This window comes from Elephantulus edwardii, unplaced genomic scaffold (genome assembly GCF_000299155.1).
Source record: "Elephantulus edwardii isolate Elephantulus edwardi_28Jun2011 unplaced genomic scaffold, EleEdw1.0 scaffold00524, whole genome shotgun sequence".
NCBI classification, from domain to species: Eukaryota; Metazoa; Chordata; class Mammalia; order Macroscelidea; family Macroscelididae; genus Elephantulus; species Elephantulus edwardii.
Window position 1 is genome coordinate 440,301 of NW_006400274.1, and position 8,808 is coordinate 449,108.

At 41.0% G+C, this 8,808-nt stretch overlaps 1 pseudogene; it reads left to right on the forward strand.

Moving 5' to 3' along the window:
* Positions 1–8,152, forward strand: part of LOC102847326 — an 80,177-nt pseudogene extending 72,025 nt beyond the window's left edge.
* Positions 8,153–8,808: the final 656 nt, after the last annotated feature.

Consider the following 8,808-nt stretch of genomic DNA (forward strand, 5'->3'; position numbering starts at 1 on the left):
ATGTTCTGGGATTCCCATTCTTCTCAGAGTCAGCCACAGCTTGTTGTGATCCACATAGTCAAAAGCCTTTGCATAGTCAATGAAGTACAGATACACAATTTTCTGGTATTCTGTGCTTTCTGCCAAGATCCATCTAACATTAGCTATAATATCCTTAGTACCATGACCTCTTCTAAATCCAGCCTGTACATCTGGCAGTTCTCTGTTGACATATTCAACAAGTATTTTACCTACAACATGTTCCAATTGCTCAGTACATTACACATTGTGCTGCCAACCTAAGAGCAGTGGTTCAAAGCCACCAGCTAAGGGAGAATGAGGAGTAACCTTCCCTAAAGTTTGACAGCCATAAAAAGTCAATGAAGGGTCACTAAAAGTTGTACTCAATTTGGGGCAATCAACTTACTATAGTAAAGTTAAACTATGTTCTAGGCATTGTTCTAGGCATTTTAATTTTATCAGTAAACAAAATAGACCAAGATTCTTGAATTCTTGTTTTTTTTCATCCTATTAAAGAGAAATAAGCCATAATAAAATCGTAAATAAGTAAGTTATACAATATATTAGAAAATAAATATGATGAAGAGAAGAAAAACTTGAATAAATTAACAGCCAATTTTTAAACAGGATGGATAAGGTAGGTTTATTTGTTATTATTAGGTGCCATGAAGTTAAGTATGACTTATAGTGGCACTATGAACAGTGGATCTGAGCCTTGCCCTAATATATGCCATCCTCATAATTTCTGATATAGTTGAGTACTTTGTAATAGTCACTCTGAAAATAGATCTTGTTGGATAGTAGGGTCTTCTATCTTTTTCTCTGACTCTCCACCTTTGCTAACATTATGTCCTGTCCCAAGGTCTGTCCCCTCCTGAAAATATGAACAAAGTAACTGAGATGAACTTTGACCATCTTTGTCTCTAAGAAGCACTCTGGTTGTACTTCCTTCAAACTAGCTTGTTCTTTTGGAAGTTTATGGGTTATTTGGTACTCTTCTCCTGCAATCATAGGTATCAATTCTTTTTCTGTCATCTTTATCCATGTTCAACTTTCAGATGTATAGGAAATAATGGGGAAATACCAAGGCTTGAATTGCATGTACTTAGTCTTTAAATTTACATCGTTGATCTGGTTTAACACTTAAGAGAGGTCCTTCATGTATCATAATTTCTCAATCCATTTGCTTGTGGTTGAACATTTGGTCTATTTCCTTGTTCTTGTGATAGTGAACAATGCTGCAATAAACATTGGTGCACAACACCAAGATAAAGGAAAACAACCCAATGGAAAATGAGCACAGGAACAATGCTGCAATAAACATTGGTGCACAACACCAAGATAAAGGAAAACAACCCAATGGAAAATGAGCACAGGATATGAACAGACACTTCATCAAAGAAGACATTCAGATGACCAAAAAACACACAAAGAATTGTTCAAAATCCCTAGCTCTAAAAGAGATGTAAAGCAAAACAACTATGAGATATCGTCTCACCCCAGTCAGAATAGCAAAATTTAAAGGAACAGCAACCAACAAATGCTGGTGAGGTTGCGGAGAAACTGGAACTGTTATTCATTGTTGGTGGGAGTGTAAAACAGAAAACAGTATGGCACTTTCTCAAAAAGTTGGAAATAGAAATACCATTTGACCCAGAAATTCCACTACTGGGAATATACCCTAAAGAAACCAGAATTGCCACCCAAGCAGATATATGCACACCCATATTTATTGTGGCTTTGTTCACAATAGCAAAGAGATGGAAACAACCCAATTGCCCATCAACAAACAAATGGATAGAGAAGCTTTGGTATATTCACACAATGGAATACTATGCTGCACTGAAAAACAAGGAACTCATGAAATATTATACAAAATGAGTGATCCTGGAGGACATTATTATGCTGACTGAAAGATCTTGAACACAAAAGGACAAATACTGCATAGTGCCACTGTTATAAAGTGGGTCTGACATCAGAGTTGGGAGAAAACTAAAAAGGAATAAATAATGTATGCATTGAGACAGAGGAGGGAGAGCACTGTTTAGGACGGATATATGATTAGGTATCATTGTCATGACAAGAGTCCAGAATGAATTCTAAATAGTGGAGCAAACTGGGGCCTGAGGGAGATTGTATAACAATGAAAGAGAATTTTTGTTTGTTTTACTTTTCAAAGAGAAAAAGTGAACTGGAGGGGAGGGATGTTCGGGGAGGAAAATTTACAATGAATGAATGAAAATCCAAAGTCTCTGTAAACTTTAATTTAAAAAAAAAAAATCTCTGTTCATGTCTCAGTTCTACTTTTCTCGGGGTATATACTAAGCAGTGGAATAAGTGAGTTATATGGAATTTATGTGTTCAACTTTTTGAGGAAATGTCAAACTGCCTTCCAGTGTGGTTGCACCATTTTACAATCCTACCAATGTCGTTGTTGTTGTATTGTGCCGTCGAGTTGCTTGCGACTCATAGCGACCCTATGTACAACAGCCCTAAACTCTGCTCTGTCCTGTGCCAATCGCACTGTCTCTGACACTCCCATCCCAATTATCCCAGTCACTGAATCAATTCACCTCATATAGGGCCTTCCCCTCCTGCGCTGTCCCTCCATCCTCCTAAGCATGATGTCCTTATCCAAGGACCAGTCTCTCCTCAAAACATGTCCAAAGTATGTCAGACGAAGACCCATATTCCTTGCCTCCAAGGAGTAGCTTGGTTTAATCCTCTCCAAGATGAATCTGTTTGTTTTCCAGGCAGTCCATGGTACATTCAGTACTCTTCTCCAGCACCACAGCTCAAACGCATCAACTCTCCTTCTGTCCTCCCTAGTCATTGTCCAACTCTCTGATGCATAACAAGCGATTGCAAAGACCATGGCCTGTATCAGGCACACTTTAGTCTCCAGAGAGACACCGTTGCTCCTGAGTACTTTAGAGAGGTCCCTAACAGCAGACTTTCCCATCGTGATACGCTTTTTGATTTCCTGACTGCTGGTGCCAAGAGTGTTGACTGTGGAGCCGAGCAAACTGAAGCTGTGAACAATCTCAATCTCTTCGCCATCCATCCTGACGCTGCCAATTGGTCCAGTGGTGAGAATCTTTGTCTTCTTGACATTGAGCCTCAGTCCATACTGAAGGCTGCAGTCCTTGACACTTTGCAGCAAGTGCATGAGGTCCTCCTCAGTTTCAGCAGGCAGGGTTCTGTCATCTGCATAACACAAATTGTTAATAGATCTTCCACCAATCCTGATGCCACATTCCCCCTCGTACAGCCCAGCATCTCAGATGATCTATTCTGCATACAGATTGAAAATAGAACTTCCACCAATCCTGATGCCACAATTCTCCTCATAGAGCCCAGCCTCTCGGATAATCTGCTCTGCATACATGTTGAAAAGGTATGGAGATAGGATGCATCCCAGGCATACACCCTTCCCAATTTTGAACCATGCAGTGTTACCCTGCTCTGTTCTGACGACTGCCTCTTGGTCCAAGTATAGGTTTCGCATTAGCACAATTAAATGTTCTGGGATTCCCATTCTTCTCAGAGTCAGCCACAGTTTGTTATGATCCACACAGTCAAATGCCTTTGCATCATCAATGAAACACAGATAGACATTCTTCTGGTATTCTCTGCTTTCAGCCAAGATCCATCTAACATCAGCAAACAATATCCCTAATACCATGACCCCTTCTAAACCCAGCCTGGACTTTCGGCAGTTCTCTGCTGATGTGCTGTTCTAATAGTTTTTGGATAATCTTCAGTAGAATCTTGCTGGCATATGAAATCAATAACATTATTCTGTAGTTTCCACACTCAGTTGGGTCACCTCTCTTTGGAATGGGAACAAATATAGATCTCTTCCAGTCAGTTGGCCAAGTGGTTGTTCTCCAGACTTCTTGGCACAACTTGGTGAGCACATCCAGGGCAGCATCTGTTAGCTGAAATATGTCAGTTGGTATACCACCTATTCCTGGAGCCTTATTTTTTGCCATTTCCTTCAAAGTAGCCTGAACTTCCTCCTTCATCACCATAGGCTCCTGCTCATATGCTGTTTCATGAAATTCTTCTGTGTCTGCCAATTCCTTTCGATACAGTGACTCAGTATATTCTTTCCATCTTCTTTTAATACTTCCTGGATCATTTAACATTCTGCCGAAAGCATCCTTGATTATAGCAACTCTAGGTTTGAATTTGTTCTTCAGTTCGTTGAGCTTAAGAAATGCTGAGCGAGTTCGGGCCTTTTGATTTTCTGACTCCAACTCCTTGCACATTTCATTGTAATATTTTTCTTTGTCATCCCGTGCTGCCTTTTGAAATCTTACCTACCAATAGTATTCATTTTTCACCTCTCAATGAGGGTCACATAAGGAAAGTTTTGGTTTGTGCTGATTTGTGTTTGGTTTATGTTACCGGTTTTTTTCCTCCACAAGTGGGTGTCAGCTGGCTGGACTTTTGCCCCATTTTAGGTAGCAAAGACCCATGGGCAGAGGGTCTACTAGTTTCTTCATAGTCAACAGCATTTGTTGTGTGTTAGCATGAACATTCTTTAAGTGGTTCAGCAGTCATTTGTCTATTTGCTGTACTGGATAACTTGGAGTTGCTGTGATTATGAACACTGTGCCATGTTGTTGTTGTTGTTATGTGCCATCAAGTCGCTTGTGACTCATAGCAACCCTATCTATATACAAGAGCCCTAAACACTGTTCTATCCTGTGCCATCCTCGCCGTCTCAAACAACTCATTCCCACCACTCCAATCACAGAATCGATCCATCTCATCGAGGGTGTTCCTCTCCTGCGCCGTCCCTCCACTCTCCCAAACATGATGTTCCTCTCCAAGAACCAGCCCCTCCTTGCAACATACCCAAAGTATGTCAGACGAAGCTTAAGAATCCTTGACTCCAAGGAGCATTCTGGCTTCACCCTCTCCAGGACAAACCTGTTTGTTCTCCTAGCAGTCCATGGTATTTTCAACACTCTTCTCCAGCACCACAGCTCAAAGGCATCAATTCTTTCTATCATCCCTATTCACTTTCCAACTCTCCAATGCATAGCACGTAATTGCAAAGACTATAGCCCAGATCAGGTGCACCTTAGTCTCCAGCCTGACGTCATTGCTCTTCAGTACTCTTGAGAGGTCCCTCACAGCTGACTTTCCCAGTGCAATTCATCTCTTGATTTCCTGGCTGCTGTTACCAGGAGTGTCGACTCTGGAACCAAATAAACTAAAACTGTTAACTATCTCAATCTCTTCACCATCCATAGTGATGCTGCCAATTGGGCCAGTGGTGAGAATCTTTGTTTAATTAATGTTGAGCTTCAATCCATATTAAGGCTGCAGTCCTTGACCTTCTGCAGCAAGCGCTTCAGGTCCTCCTCAATGTCAGCAAGCAGGGTTGTATCATCTGCATAACGCAGTTGTTGGTGACTCTTCCACCAATCCTGATGCCACATTCCCCCTCGTACAGCCCAGCATCTCAGATGATCTATTCTGCATACAGATTGAAAGGGTATGACAGAATACATCCCTGGCAGACCCCCCTTACCAATTGTGAACCAGGCAGTGTCTCCTTGCTTTGTTCTGATGACTGCCTGTTGGTTCAAGTATAGGTTTCCCATAAGCACAATCAAATGTTCTGGGATTCCCATTCTTCTCAGAGTCAGCCACAGCTTGTTGTGATCCACACAGTCAAAAGCCTTTGAATAGTCAATGAAGCAGAGATACATATTTTTCTGGTATTCTCTGCTTTCTGCCAAGATCCATCTAACATTAGCTATAATATCCTTAGTACCACGACCTCTTCTAAATCCAGCCTGTACATCTGACAATTCTCTGTTGACATACTGTTCCAAAAGTTGTGTCAAATACCATAATGGTTGCCCATCAACGACAGCGTTTGGAAGAGCTTCCAGATTGATTCAGTTTTGGAAGCAGGAGTGGCATCATCTTTCTAAACAGATGTCCCTGGAAATTCTATAAAGAAATTATGTTTTAGGTCTTTTGTTCATACAGTTGCTATGAGTCGTATTCGACTCAACGACACTTAACCACTGCTAAATGAGACTAGTGTTGTTATGTTTTGGAGGAACATTCTTCTATATTATTTGTCAATTTGATTTATTGAGGTAATCTGGGTTTGCTGTGAAGCTGAACCTTGTGCCATTGTCAAATGCCTTAATTGTTCCCAATGTGGACAATGTTTGGAGGAGCTTCCAGATGTAAAACAGGTTTGGTAGCATGAGTGGCATCCACTTACTAAACCACGCCTATGAAACTCTATGAACCTGGCAAAACGCCAATTGCTATAGAAAGGATTAGGAGTAAGGCTCAACTAAATGGTAACCAACAACAACAACCAACAGTGTAATGAGAGTTTCTATATCGCCACATCCTCTCCAACATTTGTTACATGCTAACTTCTTAAACTTTGTCACTTCTACTGGGGTGAGATGGTATCTCATTGTGGTTTTGATTTTTATCTTTCTTATTGCCAGTGATTTTCAGTATTTCTTCATGTATCTGTTGGGCATCCAAATATCTTCCCCTGTGAAAATTCTTTCCATGACTTTTGCCCATTTTGTTATTGCATTATCAGTCTTTTTCTTGTGGAGGCCCTGTAGGATTCTGTAAACTTTTGATACGAGATCCTTGTCTGAAGTGGTATTGCCAAATGTTTTTTCACAGTCATTAGGGTTTTTTTTCAATCTGTTGGAAAATGTTTTTAATGCACACAGGGATTTAATCTTTAGTAGGTCCCATTTATCAATTTTATCCTCTCCCAATTGTGCTTTTCTGGCTGTATTTGGCAATCTCTTTATACCATAGATTTGGCCCTCTAAACTTTATCTCAGTTTGTCTTTTATGAAATTTAGGTGTGGGGCTTTACTCCATTGTGTCTCTGATCCACCTTGAGTTGATTTTTTTATATGGTGTGAGGTAAGGATCTTGTTTCCGTTTTCTGCAGGTAGCAGTCGATTTTTGCCAGCACTGTTTGTTGAAGAGGTTAAAAATTTTAGTATATTCATATGATGGAATACTACACAACATGCAAGAACAATGATTTTGAAAGTCACTATCTAATTTGGGAGAGACTGGAGAGCATTATATTAGATGAACTAATACAGTCCCATAAGGACAAATCCATAAGGACAAAGGCTAAATCCATAATTTATAGATTATTTATGAGAACATTATTTATAAGGACAAATTATTTATATAATTTTGAGGACAAATCCATAAGGAGAAAGGATAAATCCATTATTATAGAAACATAAAGCTAAGTAGTAAAAAGTGTTTGAGGATCCAAGGGGGTAGGGTAGGAGCAGAAAGCTGATGATGGGCCTTGCAGTGTGTGCATACAGTATAGGAGTTGCTTGCAGGACAAAGTCGGCAGGACATGACATGTCACATCACTAGCCTCTGCTCATCCTCCTGCCTGCAGACAAAAGAAAGGAGATAACAGGGATGATGTTTGGGCCAATCTGGAGCAGGAAGAAGCCATTGCTCAGTTTCCATATGTTGAGTTCACAGGGTGAGACAGCATCACCTGCCTCACTTGTCAAGGGACTGGCTACATTCCAACAGAGCAAGCAAATGAGTTAGCGTTTTTGAACCCACAAAGTGATAAGAGATTGCGACCTCAGAGAACTAAGCAGTATGTCCTCCTGTCCATCTTGCTCTGCCTCCTGGCATCTGGTTTGGTGGTATTCTTCCTATTTCCACATTCAGTCCTTGTGGGTGATAATGGCATCAAAGCAGTGAAAGTCTTATTTACAAAGAATGAGTCCCTGGTAGTCCTCACCATCACAGCCACCCTGAAAATCAAGAACCCCAACTTCTACTCTGTGGCAGTGACCAGCCTGTCAACCCAAGTTCAGTACACGAACACAGTAGTTGGCACATATAATACAATGAATGTCTCCCTCATTCCACCAGTGAGCGAGCAGCTGGTGAATTTTACAGTGAAAGCGAAGATGGGAGGACCATTTTCCTATGTGTACTTCTTCTGCATATTGCCTGAAATCCTGATGCACAACATAGTGATCTTCATGCTAACTTCAGTGAAGATCTCATACACTGGTCAGGCGACCCAGAGCTCCTTAAAACACCTCACTATGTGGATTGTGGAGAAAATTCCATGGCTATTTAGAAACTGCTCTCATTCATGGACAGCAGCACCTCTCAGCATATAGCACAGCAACGGTTCATAGGACCCCGGTTCCATGCCTACTTCTGGTGGTGTGAGCAGAGGAGGAGCGTGCTCCCTCAGCACCCAGCACACATCATCCTGCCAGCTCTCCAGCACCGTTCTCTTCCTCAGAACCAGCAGATTTCCTGCCAGTGCCTCAACTTGTGCCCAGCAAATAACAGGCACTTTAGTCAGTATTTTTAAGAAATATTCTGATCTTTTCAGCTATTGTTGGGACATTATAATCATCCATGGTGCTAAGTCTTCAGATGATAGAGTGGAGATAGGATTGTTATCACAGCCACAGGACTGCTTAGTGCCCTGTTTGGGCAGAAGGGGCAGCAAGGAAGGAGCATTTAAAAACATTTGCTCTCAGATGCCCAGGGGTGAGATATATATATATATATTTCAATTGGTATACCATCTATTCCTGGGGCCTTATATTTTGCTGTTTCCTTCAAAGCAGCTTGAACTTCTGCCTTCATCACCATAGGCTCTTGCTCATATGTTATTTCATTAAATTCTGCCAATTCCTTTCTATACAATGACTCAGTATATTCCTTCCATCTTCTTTTAATACTTCCCGGATCATTTAATATTCTGCCCAAAGCATCCTT